The sequence below is a fragment of the Leptodactylus fuscus genome, chromosome 3, assembly GCF_031893055.1.
Source record: "Leptodactylus fuscus isolate aLepFus1 chromosome 3, aLepFus1.hap2, whole genome shotgun sequence".
Lineage (NCBI taxonomy): Eukaryota > Metazoa > Chordata > Amphibia > Anura > Leptodactylidae > Leptodactylus > Leptodactylus fuscus.
In genome coordinates this window covers 204,581,602-204,596,108 of record NC_134267.1, presented here as the reverse complement: position 1 = coordinate 204,596,108, position 14,507 = coordinate 204,581,602, and the positions used below count along the sequence as shown (strand labels likewise).

The following is a 14,507-nucleotide window of genomic DNA, read 5'->3' as shown; positions in this document are numbered from 1 at the left end:
GCCAGATCACGCTGCACGTTACATCGTGTGAACTTACCCTTATGCTGGAATATTCTGCTTTGATATCATAAATGTGCTTATCCGGCTGACCTGTTTGTCATTGAGTCTGATCTTACAGAAACCCAATGGACTCCATTATTATAAGTGGGGTCCATCAGTCACCATAGGTGTCAGTCATGTCATCGGACTGATCCAGCACTGAATCATAACCTATCTATCTATCTATCTATCTATCTATCTATCTATCTATCTCCTATCTATCTATCTATCTATCTCCTATCTATCTATCTATCTATCTATCTATCTATCTATCTATCTATCTATCTCCTATCTATCTATCTATCTATCTATCTATCTATCTATCTCTAATATCTACTGTATTTATCTATTTATTTATTTGTATTTCCATATATCTATCCTATAAACTATGATCTATCTGTTTTGTCTATCTATCTATCTATCTATCTATCTATCTATCTATCTATCTATCTATCTATCTATCTATCTCTAATATCTATATCCATCTATCATATAAGAGTATAGTTTAACAGTGTCATCTCTGTTCCTATTCCCCCTATAAATATCCCCCATTTTATGACCTTGGCCGAGCCACCTTTGGAAAACGTTCCCTATGGGATAATATATTCAATTCCTCAGTGATAGGAGGAGTTTCCTATTTGTGCTGTTTCTGCCATAGATATTCTAATGTAATAAGCAGCACATGAAATAGGATTGAGCGGGGCAGTAACTCAGTGTTTCCCGGTGTAACTTGCACTATAGAGCTGTTTATCTGTTTTGCATTTTTATAGTATCCAATTTCTCATTCGAGTGCGGTAATTTGCAATCTCTGACCTTTCAGTTTTGTTGAAGCAGGAGTATAAAACCCACAAAGCGACACTAAGGAAGTGAACAAGCCCAACGCACACTAAGCTGTTTAGGAGGCAGAGCGAAATATGCCGCTCGAAAGGGATTGATTTTTCTACCTGTCACTTTCTCGACATGCTAATTTCAAAGTGAGATGAAGAGAGCGCGTGGAACTCATTTGTAAGCGATGAGTGATGCTCAACTGGCTGGATACTTAAATATTTCAGGCTGTCTCCGCTTCTGCCTTCTAAAGGAGACTTGTTACAATGCCAACCTAGGAATGACGGTTACCACATATTGTTATGTTTAAGGCGTAATGCGAGTCTGCAAAAACGGGAGCACTGGAGAATATGAAAAGTTTCCAGCTTGGCAACTGGCATGATGGGACTAGTAGTTCTACTGAGGTGAAATAACACAGCACTATTACACTATTATATTGCACAATTACAGGGTTGATCTTGAGAATGAGGAGGAGGAGGAATTGTAGAGGGTGAGCACACACATGAAACTTCATGTCGGGGTGCTTGACACCGGTGGACATGAAAATGATGGGTCTATCCCAGGGGTCCTCAAACTGCGGCCCGAGGGCCACATGCGGCCCGCCAAGCACTTCTGTCTGGCCCCGCCAAAAACGCCGGCAGGCGTGCATTTATAATGAAGCTCCTGGGGAGCTCAGGCCAGGCCATGGAGCGCACTTCACTTTACCTATTGGAGGGCACCGCTCCCTATGTCTGTGCGACCTGCTCTGCCTCCGGCCCACTGTTTAAAAAGTTTGAGGACCCCTGGATCCAGTGGCTGTTCATTTTTATGAGCGTCAGCTGGTCAGCACTGTCAGCGGACAGCCGGCTGCGCTTATCCGTAATTATGTCACCGGCGGCCCTGAAGACCCTTTCCGAAAGCACGCTGACGGCAGGGCAGGAAAGGACCTCCAATGTGTACACCGCAAGTTCCAGCCACAAATCCAACTTGGAGACCCAATAAATATAGGCCGCAGAGGGATCGGAGAGGACAGGGCTGGTGTCGGCCAGGTACTCCCGCAACATGCGCCTATACTTATCCCTCCTGGTGACACTAGGCCCCTCAGTGGCGGTACTTTGGCGAGTGGGTGCCATTAACGTGTCCCATACCTTGGAGAGTGTGCCCCTACTGGGTGTGGACTGGATGACAATTGTTCTCCTGTTGGAGGAACTCTCCTGTGTGCCGCCAACGAGAGTTAATGGAAACATCTCCATCATATTCTGCACCAGTTGCTTGTGGCAATCACTAATGCGACTGGCCCTCTCCTCTACCAGAATAAAATTACAAACATTATTTTTAAACCGGGGGGTCGAGAATTGCAAAAATCCAGTAGTCGTTGTTCTCCAGGATTTTGACAATGCGTTTGTCAGTTGAAAAGCACTCCAACATGTATTCAGCCATGTGTGCCAGAGTGTTACTTGGCATAACTTGTCTGCCCTCACCGGAATGGTCACTCTCCATTTCCTCCTCTTCCTCCTCCATTTCGCTCCAACTGTGCTGCAGCAATGGGACACACTGAATTTCCCCGCTAGCCTCCTGTGTGACAATGAGATCTGCCACTTCGTCCTCCTCTTCCTCCCTCAATATACACTGTGAAGCGGACAGGAGTGTGCCATGAATATCCTGCTGGGATGTTTCAGCACCTATGCCCGACTCCTCAGCGTCCAATGCGTTATCCCTGATGGCGATGAGGGATTCTCGCATCACACACAGGAGCGGGACTGTGACACTCACGATTGCGTCGTCACAGCTGACCCTCATGATTGACTCCTCAAAGACATGCAAGATCTCGCATAAGTCTGCCATCCATGGCCACTCATGGTGCAGAAACTGCGGGAGCTGACTCTGAGGAACTCTTGGGTTTTGGAGATGGTACTCCATCAAGGGTCTCTGCTGCTCAACCACTTTGCTCAACATATGGTACGTCAAGTTCCAGCGTGTGGGGACGTCGCACATCAGCCGGTGTTCTGGCAGATTGTGGCATTGCTGGAGGCTTCGGAGGCTAGCAGCGGCTACTGTAGACTTGCGAAAGTGGGCGCACAAGTGCCGCACTTTCACCTGTAGCTCAGGTACATTTGGGTACGTTTTTAAAAAATGACGCACCACTAAATTGAACACGTGGGCCAGGCTACTACGCACACTTCGGTGTCACTGCCATTAAGAAAAATGGTGCCAGGGTGTGCGCAGTAGCTCCGGAGGGAGCGCTACTGCACACGCGCCAGATTTCAACCAATCGGATTTGAACCACCGGAAGAAGATGAAGCTGGGGAAGAGCCAGGACCGGAGGGCGTCGCCGAAAGAAGAAGAAAGAATAGGTAGGCTTGCCAGAAGATGACGTCGGATCGTGCATCACCGCCCAGAGTGCACGTTCAGGTATGATTTACCTATATGTTTTTATAGTTTTATTTTAAAATGGGACAGGGGTTTAATATAAGATTAGCGGTGCCTGAATAGCCTTTTTAAAGGCTATTCATGCATATGTGGGGCTTATACAGCAAAATTTTGCTGATAGAGCCACTTTAAGGAAGTTTCCTTGCTAGTCAGAGAACCAAACTGTAGCCTGCAATGGTCTCTTTCAGTTTCTGGAAATTTTGCTAAAACTTTAGTTATTTTTTCATACCAACTGTTTTACTGTAAGATATAAGAATTTTTTTTTCTCTTTTTTTGTGTTATTATAAGATGTTAATTTTAGATGTCATCTGTGTCCTCTGGTGATTGTCTTTTATAAGAAAAACATCTTCCAAACAGAACTATCTCTCCTGCAGAGTCTATGAGATTCCACATCTCGATGGATATGAGTTCCACACCTGAAGTCAGTGCCGACCCAACGATCCCTCTGATGAGCTGATCATCAGAAAAGTAATAATTTCAGTAAAGAAATATGTCCAAAACTCAATGAAGGAGCTAAAGGATTCCATATCCCAACCCAGACATGCTGAACCTTCTGGTCAGTTCTAATCGGTAGTACACTCAGAAAAGGAACACCAAATTCTGGAATTCCTCTGAAGATTCTGATGTGGATACAAAGAAAGTGCTCTTTCCTGTGGACAAAATTCATAGGCTTATTAAATCCATCAGATAAGGCAACCATGATGTTGATCCTGGGAAACGCCAGTGTCCACATCTAGGGGGCGTAGGGCCTTTAACGTTGATAATATGCTGCAAAAAGCAATGATGGCTGAATGGAGGCATCCAAAGAAAGCCTCTTATTGTCCAGGAAGTTTAAAACCTTGGCAACATGGTGGCTCAGTGATTAGCAATGCAGCCTTGCAGTACTGGGGTCCTGGGTTCAAATCCTGCCAGGCGCAACGTCTGCAAGGAGTGTGTATGTTCTCCCTGTGTTTGTGTGGATTTGCTCCCTTTCTACAAAAAGACATACTGATAGAAAAAAAAATCTACATTGTGATCCCTATATGGGGCTCACAATCTACATTTAAAAAGAAATTTAAAATCTTATTTCACATTTTTGAGGACCAGTTTAAGTTTTTGGGGTCCACCGCCAAAAGTCGACATGGCGGTAGCAAAGCTTTCTCACCATACTACAGTACTCTTGGATGATGGGTCCAACTTGCAGGATCCGATGGATAGGTAGAAAGAGTGCTCTCTTAGAAATCTTATTCAGCTGCTTCTGCTCTGTCGCTGTCACTTACAGAGAGGTAGTGAGGAAATGTGCGGGTCTTTCCCAGTGAAAAGATATTGATTCCGGAGTTTCCAGAGACGACTTGTCTTCCATGAAGCACATCTGTTTAGAAGCAGTATTTTCTAAACAAAACTTCCTTGCAGCAGGTCAAGTTGTCATCTAAGGGCATGCCATTGTCTACTGCTGCTTGTAGACCTTTGTGGCTCAAGCCATGGATAGACAATAATACATCTAAATTTAATATCTGCAGATTTCCACATGAGCCAGGCAAATTGTTTGGCCAGGAGCTGGACAAGGTAATGGAGGATCTTGCCAACAGGAAGGATATGTCCCATCCCCAGTCATTTTGTGGACCTGGTAAACAGTGGAGGAGAGGTTGGTCATTTCAGCAATCCAGGAACCACTACCAAGGGCATGCAAGATTTCAAAGAAGAAATCTTGCCTGACAGAATTTCAAAGATGATGAGAAAACCTGAGTTTTGACAATCAACTACCTCCTCCAAGCTCAGATATTCTTGAGGACGCTTATCTGCACGTCTCAATTTTTCCAGCTGATTATCCAGAAGTGGGGTTATCTGGAGGTGTATCTGGTGGCAACCAGAGTCAATGCCAAGGTGGAGAAGTTCTGCTCTCTTTATCAGGAGGACAAACCCTTGGCAGTGGATGCCTTTTCCATTCCATGGAGGTTCAGGCTGACTTTCATATTCCCTCCAGTTTCAAAGATACTGAGGGTATTGTTAAAAATCAGACAGGACCAGTAGCTCGGTGTCTCAGAGTTCTCAGCTATGCCCAGATCTGAAAGAATTCAATCGGACAGCCTGGAAGTTAACCATACCCTACTATGGTCTATAGGACTCTCTGGAGCCATCATAAATACATTCTCCCTTTCTAGGGTGGAGTCTACCAACCGGATATATACCAGGATTCATCTTTCTTGCCTGGGCTGCAACAAGGGGACTTTATAGCTCCAACCCCACTATTGGTAACATATTGGATTTTATTTAGGATGGACTAGAAAAAAGCCTTAGTCCCTCAAATCAAATCAAACAGGCCTTATTGGCACGTTCGAATAGGTATTTGGCATCGCCAAAGCTAGTAAAGTGTGTGTGTGGGGGGGAGTTGGAGTCGGGGGGGGGGGGGGAGGGAGTGGTGGGTATGGGGTGTGTGTGTTTTATTTGGGGTATAACAGTCCGTGGAGTCTCATCTTCCTCTTAGTTGGTGGCCGCCATATGGGGAGGTATGGTGGGGAAGGTGGGACCTTCAACTCTGAAGGTCCAGATGCCAGTGTTTTCTGCTTGCCTGGAAAAGCAACTATCTCAGGATTCCTTGGTAAACAGGTTTTTGAGAAGTACCTCTAGATGAAGACCCTCTATCTCACAGCCAATTCCTCAGGGCGATCTATCGACGATTCAGAAGGGGTTGTGTGATCCCTCCTTTGAGCCACTCAAAAAAGTTGAGGTGAAGTTTTTTACCTTGATAACAGTTTTCTTGCGGGCTGTAACATCTGGCAAGAGGATTGGGGAGTTGCAAGCTCTGTCGTCTGTGGATCCATATATTAGCTTCCACTCTCACAGGGTCCAGCTAAGATTTATGCCTGGGTTCCTACCTAAGATGCCATCCTATACTAATATGAACCAGGTTATAGCTCTCCCTGTATTTTTTCCCAATCCTACTTTTCCTGAGGAGACTAGACTTCATACACTCGATTTCTCTAAGGATTTATCTCAGCAGATCCCATGATGCCCTGATTGAACAGAATAGAAATACCCCATTGTTGTCCTGCTTTTAGGATTAAGGGAAAACAGATCAAAATCATAATCCATGCTTAATTCCTTTTTCTTATTTTCTGTCACGCTTATTGAATATATATTTGTTTTCAAGCAATTTTTGTAAATTAAAGCAATTTAAAAGTCATTAAAACTAGACGTGAACTGTGGAGGATAGGATCCATACATGGGAATTCTAACTTAGCAAATTTAATTTAACACAAAAGGGATTTTTCTGGAATTTAAAAAAGATAAAATTGGCGTTTTAACAGGTATGAATTATTATGAGAAACACTGGAGGGAGATTATCATACATTTACAAGTTTACGGGGTAAAATGTATGATAAAAGTTTCAAAATTTCATACATTGCCATTTTTGCGGCACAATTTGTGACTTTTGGAACATTCACCTCCCCCAATCCATCTTTCCTTAAAAGTGAGTATGCTGAGAATGGGGCTTAGTGGGAGAGGTGTGGACTTCCGCTACTATCTTCTATGTCAGAAATGGGTGTAAATTATAGCTCAAAACTGCTCGTAGTTTTGATATATATGGGGGATGGAAGGCAGGAGATGGCCCCATCATACTTACCTGTCTTCCTGTCAAAATCTTCTGGGCACAGGAGATCATTTCCTTCAGGGGGCGAGCTCCTCCTCTCCTTGACATCAGCCATCCTCCCATGCCTGTACAATAGAGCCATAGTGGCACTCTAGCTCTATTACGCAGGCAGACGTCAGGAGGAAGGGGAGTAAGCCCCACAGAAATGATTTCTCGTGCCCAGGAGATCCTAACAGGAAGACTGATAAGTATGATGGGGTGGGAGGGTGGTCTGAATTAGTTGGGAAGGGCTAATAGTGGGTGGGCTAACTAGGGAGACAGGGAGGGGGTGTGAGGGAGTGAGTGAGGGAAGGGGAGGGAGTGAGAGGGGAGGTAGTGTGAGTCAGCTCATGCAATGTATCGTGGGAGTAGTAGGATAAAAGAACAGGAAGCTATACAAGGTAAACAAATGCAGAGGATGCCAGGAGCTCCCAGAGAAACCCGGGAATCACTCAAAACACTGCTAAAGGTATTTGGGTGCACTTATTAACCCATTAATAGCACTAACTGACCATTTTAAAAATATATTTTTGCCCGAAAAACTCCTATAACATTTTTTAATGTATTGAATCCTTAATAAACCACAATACTGAAACAGGACCAGTTCAATGCTGAATTCGCTGCTCTGTAGACTTCAAAGCTGCAATCTACCCCGTACAAATGGAAGTCTGCCACTTAAAATACAGAAAAAAAAACATATCTCAAGATATTGGCATCAGGTATGGACAGCAGGGCCTCCAAATCTCCCAAAGGAAAATATTATTAAATGTAACATCATGCATGTCTATTGTTAACTGTTACTTTCACATAAATCCTCTCCTTAGGACTCTGTACAAGGTGAATCTGACCGATTTCCTTGTAATTTACTCATCTTTACTATTAATAGTCCTGCAGGGAGCACATAAAACCCACTGGATAACATCCACTCCAGCTATTAAGTAAGATTGGAGAAGTGCAAGAAATGAAACAAAGGGAGATTCTCCAGAATTGCCAGTAAATCATTCTTATGTCTTGGCAAAAAAAGGGCTGTAATTTACAATTACCCTCTGATGCCATCACAGTCCTGGCGACTAAGCATATTGAGATTCCTTATGTCATGTAATAAAGCAGAATGCTACAATAACCGAGCCGCTCTTCTAGCATGTAACAAAATCTCAGAGAAAGGCCAGAGTATTACAGGCATGTTTGTATACCCAACTGTCCTGGCCCAACTGTGGATCTAATGACCCAAACTCCATGTATCATAGATACCCAAGTCACCCTTGGGCATAATAACAGGGACAAAATGTGCCTGTAACAACCCCATGTCAAACTGGCCAAATGCAAAGGCGCTTCTGTAAGTCTTTATATTTTGCTCAAATTCCATGACTTCCATATGTTCCTGCAGCCTTACCAGTAGTGTGGGACATAGCAGAGGAGCAGGTGTCCTGGGATCCAGGGGGCACTGGACGCTGAGCTAGGACAATGCACTGAATCCCAGGGTGAAGGAAAGCTTAGCTACAATGCTGCTGTAACAGTCTACTAAATCTGGGTTTTGCCATCATTCTTGTGTGGGATCTGACATATACAGATCTACAGTCCAGTTTACAATGGGCGCATTAAAATTGATCCACTAAGATAAATATCCAGTGGAAACCATAGAAGTGAACGATGCACTTGTCACACAAGCATACTGGTGCTGCATTCACAAGGAAGCTTTAGCCCCCTTCCCTATTAATTGTTTGGGGACCCAGTGATCACGGCTCCTCAGTCATCTGAAAATTAGTCCCTCTCCTGTAGATTGACTGTTCAGTATAACTGATTGACAGCCTTCTCTCTAGTGATAGTCTTCTCTCTATTGACAGTCTTCTCTTTATTGACAGCCTTCTCTCCATTACAGCCTCTCTATTGATAGCCTTCTCTCTATTGATAGTCTTCTCTGCTCTCAAGAGCTTACAATCTACGAGGTAGAGGGGGTAACACCAGATGTAGCAAGGACAGCATAGGAGGTAGCATTGCTTACACAGTGGTCCAGATCCACGCTCAGATAAAGTCATAATGTCCTGTAGGATAATCTGTATCAACCCCTTTATAAGGATTATATACAGCTTGAAAATTTGGCTGTGCTCAACTACTTGGCCGCGCTCAACCCCTCCTACCTGACCATGGCTTGTATCTGGTATTACAGATAGGCTCCACTGAACTATAAGAGGACTGACTTGCAATACCACTTTCTACCTATGGATACATATTTCTCTGCCATGTTTTTATAATCCTGGAACATCCCTTTAAGATGAATTTATTAAAATCAGAAATATAAAATTTTGCCTCATGCAGTTAAAGCTCTTACCTTAGCAGGTTACAGACTGGAAATCGTCAAATATATGGGAAATCCGATAAATGAGGACTCCTCTTCGTCTCCTGAGAAAGAAAAATAGGTGGATTGACTCAATTAAGTGGAGGGAAATAATTACACAGATGCGCCTACAGAAGAGATCTCACAGTATCAATCACATTGACGAAACCATTCGCGCTGGAGACAGATAAATCATCGCCGCTCTTTTTATTGTTTTAATCTGTACCTCATCGATGTTTCGTTAGCCAACGAAGAATTAACTAAATTGGAGAGGATATAAAAAGTGACATCCAATCTATGAAACAAATGCCCGAATTCTGACTGTCATTCATTTCATTATTTATGGGGACTAGATTGCTTTTAGTTACTGTACGTTGTAAAAGTGTACGAGGAACAATTATGGACATGCGGTGTGTCGCACAGTCATTTTATACCTCGCAAGAGAAAGAGAATTTTCCATCATAAAATCTAAGCTGAAGAGACATTTATGGAGCTACTTTACTGGGGATTTCAATGATAGAAATGATATAATGTTCCTCAGTGATGTCACCTGCACCTGACAGGTTATATAGTGGGAATGCATGAAATAGTACCGCCAGATGTATGCCCCATGTATATGTAATTGGCTGCCCATACTAGTAGCAGATTATAATATGGTCTTTCTGGCTGGGGGACCGAGGCTCTTGGGCCCATGGTTATCCAAATGTCTCAGCAACATTAAGAACTGTAAGTCACTTAGATGTGAGCAGTGGTGGCAGTAGAATTTTACATGTACCTGTAAGTACATGCATGACTTCAGCTAGAGATAGGTGAACCTAAGCCAGGTTCCTCCCGAATATTCCAAAGTTTTTATGAAATCGAACAAATGGAGATTCGTCTTGGGTGAAATTTATGGCCAATGACTTATACTCTGGGGTCTCTTCCGTGACTAGGCTGCCAACGGTCACATGGGCACACCATGCGTCATGACATTGTGTTGCTTGGCGTACCCATGTCACCAATGAGGCCCGATCACAGGCCTCAGAAGTCATCTGGGGTGTTTGACGTCACTAAGGAGACAGAGAGAGAGAGAGAGCACCAGACGAGGAGGTTCAAGTTCAAAAGAGGTAATGAAAGGTGAGTATGAATGTTTTTTTAAAAAAAATTTTCACCTTCCCTGGGTCTCTACCTATTACACTCTGGAGTCTGAAGAGACCACAGAGTATAATAATGATACTTTTCATTTTGACATAGCTTTGGCTGTGCTTGCCTTAGAGTGCTAAAAACTGGATACATAGGTGACTAGGAACCCTAAGAGTGTTCTACACTATGTTTTATAGATAAGTATCTAGGAGCCCTGACAGTGTTCTACACTATGTTTTATAGATAGATTCCTTGGAGCCCTGACAGTATTCTACACTATGTTTTATAGGTAGGTTCCTAGGAGCCCTGACAGTGTTCTACATTATGTTTTATAGATAAGTATCTAGGAACCCTGACAGTGTTCTACACTATGTTTTATAGGTAGGTTCCTAGGAGCCCTGACAGTGTTCTACATTATGTTTTATAGATAAGTATCTAGGAACCCTGACAGTGTTCTACACTATGTTTTATAGATAGGTATCTAGGAGTCCTGACAGTGTCCTACACTATGTTTTATAGATAGGTTCCTAGGAGCCCTGACAGTGTTCTACACTATGTTTTATAGATAGGTTCCTAGGAGCCCTGACAGTGTTCTACACTATGTTTTATAGATCGGTATCTAGGAGCTCTGACAGTGTTCTACACTATGTTTTATAGATCGGTATCTAGGAGCCCTGACAGTGTTCTACACTATGTTTTATAGATAGGTTCCTAGGAGCCCTTACAGTGTTCTACACTATGTTTTATAGATAGGTATCTAGGAGCCCTGAGTGTTCTACACTATTTTTTGAGACAACTTAAGGTGTAGTTCATACAGAATGCATTCAACCTGAAATGAATCAGGGACCCAAGCCACCCGAACCCATAACTAAATGAATCTTGAAAGGTTCACCTATCTCTAGCTGCAGCTTGTCTTCCCATAAGGAAGGGGGCAACATCACAGTGTAGGCAGTGTGTGTGACCTGCTGCTCTTTTACAGTACTCTCTCCTGTACTTCATGGCCAATAAAATACATTAGCATTTAGCTACACTCATCTGATCCCTGGGTTTGGCAGCCTCCTGGTACATGTTGTATGCACAATGTATAAACACAAGCTAACACTGGGAATTGATTGGAAATGAACATTCGATTAATGATCATTCAGCTGATAATGATCCCATTTCAAAGGCTCTGAAAACTTTAGCCTCTTGAGTCTCTTGCTCTGGAGGACCTGACACATCCATGCATTACAAGGAAGGCCCGTTGTTTGATGTGATTGATATATAACATTGTATATTACTTGTTGTTTTGTCTCAGTAGACATCTAGCAAAAATGGAACCCACTTTAAGGCTGGGGCCCCATGGACCGGAAACACCGCGATTTGCCCACAGCGGAGATGCTGCGGGAAAAATCGCGGCGTTGTGCATATTATTATATTATTGTGGACAATAATTAAATGGATATATGATATTTGGTCATATAAATGTAAGAGACGTGTATACATGACGTATGATGAAGGTGAGTCGCCCCGGCTCGGCCTATGTAGATTCACGGTGCGAGCAGGCCCGACACCGGGGGCGGCAGCGCCTTGAAAAAGGGGAGTTTTAAGCAAAAATGGATTAAAGAAAAATAAAGAAAAATAAAAGTTTGTCTTGACGCCAGTTGGGGTTTCGGCTTGAGGTGAAGCCGGGCACTGTAGATAGGGCCTCAGGGAATAGGTGGTGATGCAGTGCCAGATGTTATACCCTCCCCAACCAGGGCAGGTCCCAGGGCCAGATTATATAGGTGAGGAAGGGGTGATTTCCAGGAGGAGTAACAGAGGATCGATGGAAGAATACAGTCCAGACAGGGGTTAACCAAACACTTACAGTTTACTTCTGTAGTCAGCAGGAGATAACAGATGCTACAGGAGGATTCACCCTGCTTCAGTATAGTGAGATGCCAGGCCTCCCTTTTACCACTAGTATGATTCAGCCTTCCATTGCTGCTCAAACTCTCTAATAGATTTCCTCTGGTCCTGGGTTCCAGGAGCTCAAAGGTTAATTACAACTGGGTAGATCCCCCTTCTGGACAGCAGGTAACGCGAGTTCTTTGGGATGCTGGATGCAGACACTCACCCCAACTCTGTATGTTACTGAGCCTCCAGGAATCCTGCATTCACTAGGCCTCGGTCCAGTGAATCTCTCAATTTTCTAAGTGTTTCTCACACTAGTTAGGAATTGATGGTCCTATAACTGCAGCCCCGTGCCTGTGAGGTCTCATCTCACCTCTGCAGGTCTCCGGCCTCTTGTGCTATCACACCATGAGGCTGCAGCACACACTGCACCTCAACACACCTGCTCCTCTCTCCTACACACTCCTGCACCCTCTGAACTGGAACTGAAAAAGAGAGAGACCCTCTTCCAGTCTGTAGCTCCACCCCTTTTCTTAAAGAGATAATGGCTGTGGAACTTTGTGTATGCTAACAGGTTGACTGGATCTCACTATACCTTCACAGTACACAGTGTAGATCACATAAGATGACATTTGTAGTGACCCACTCTGTGGGGCGCTACATATGTGATAACTGGCACTATATGGATACATTCTACTATATGATATTACTGTGCTGAGACATTACAATTGCCTATGTATAATATGGCTATTTAGTTGACCTCATTGTAATGTTACAAGTTTCCATTTTATTTTTAGTTCAATTTCTATTTTCAATATTTCTGAGTTAAAATTTTGATAAAGTAAAAACTTCTTCACAAAAGTGACCTTACTGTCTTAGTAGAAGAACTATGGTCACTTTTAGCGATAAGCAGAAAACGGTCTGAACAGATAAAGTAAATGTCAGGGGCTTGAAAGAAAAACCTGGGCATAAGATAAAACGGAGATGGAACATTTACAAACACACAATAAGGATCAGACTCCAAATTCTCTCCGAAGAAGCAAGATCAGCTACAGATAAAGACTCCTTGCACACAGTACACAGACAGACTAGGTCACTTATGCTATAAAGAGGAGATACAATATTTATTAGGCATATTTTACCATGATAGGTCTCATACATATACCTGGAATCTAAGATACGGATTTCCATATTGCATATACCGTATGTATTATACTTAAGACTAGATTTCTCTTATTTGGTATCTGAATTTCAAGAAATACTATATCCAGTAAATAGTTTTATCAAAGGCAATTGTAGAAAGATGATTCCCTCCCTCCTTCTGTAGATGGGGCATGGCGAGCAGAAAAGGAGGCAAGGCTATGGTGAAAAAATATGGTCCGAAAATGTTGGCAAGTATTCCTATAATAAGGTGCAGACCATAATAAGGTGCAGACCATAGTGTTGTCTCTACACCGGGCTGGGATTGGCTGGTCTGCTGTATGATACATTAACCCTATAAACAGAGACCACACACACATCTATTATTTTATTTTTATCCCAAGCAATCCCCACTTAATAGGTGATAGAACATGGCCCAATTCTCTGCAGGCACGCTATGTGCAGGGATCAATACTCCTGTCAGGACACCTTAACATTTCTCTTGTTAATTTTTCCTTTGTTTTAAATGTAACATTGTTATCTTTCCATTATCTTCTATTTGATTTTCACGGATAAATATGGTCCTTTATCACCTTCGATATCTATCCAGTCTTTCATTACAGTTAATGCAATATCTAGTTTCACACTTAACGTATTGACTTCTTGTAGTGACAATGAGAACAATTTCATTCTACCTCTACTATGTAGCTAAATGATATAAAAATCAGTCTTACATTAATACCACCTTGCCCGATGATCTACAGAATGTTCTGCTTGAGATATATATATATATATATATATATATATATATATATATATATAACCAAACAAGAGGAAGATGAGACCCCACGGACTGTTATACCCCAAACCACCCACCCCACCTCCCCATATAAGCGGTCACCAACTAAGAGGAAGATGAGACCCCACAGATTGTTATACCCCAAACCACCCACCCCACCCCACCTCCCCATATAGCGGTCACCAACTAAGAAGAAGATGAGACTCCACGGACTGTTATACCCCAAGTCAACCCCCCCACCCCCCCATACCCACCACTCCCCCCCCCCACCCCCGACTCCAACTCCCCCCCCCACTTTACTAGTTTTGGCAATGCCAAATATCTATTCGGACGTGCCAATAAAGCCTGTTTGT

At 43.1% G+C, this 14,507-nt stretch overlaps 1 long non-coding RNA gene across 1 annotated transcript in view; it reads right to left on the bottom strand.

Moving 5' to 3' along the window:
* Nucleotides 1-12,799, bottom strand: part of LOC142198184 (uncharacterized) — a 37,532-nt gene extending 24,733 nt beyond the window's left edge. Inside the window, exons 1-2 of the long non-coding RNA XR_012715344.1 lie at nt 12,439-12,799; nt 9,213-9,283 (exon numbers count right to left, since the gene is read on the bottom strand). This is a non-coding gene — a long non-coding RNA (uncharacterized LOC142198184). The remainder of the gene's footprint in view (nt 1-9,212; nt 9,284-12,438) is intronic.
* Between the last annotated feature and the right edge of the window lie 1,708 nt (nt 12,800-14,507).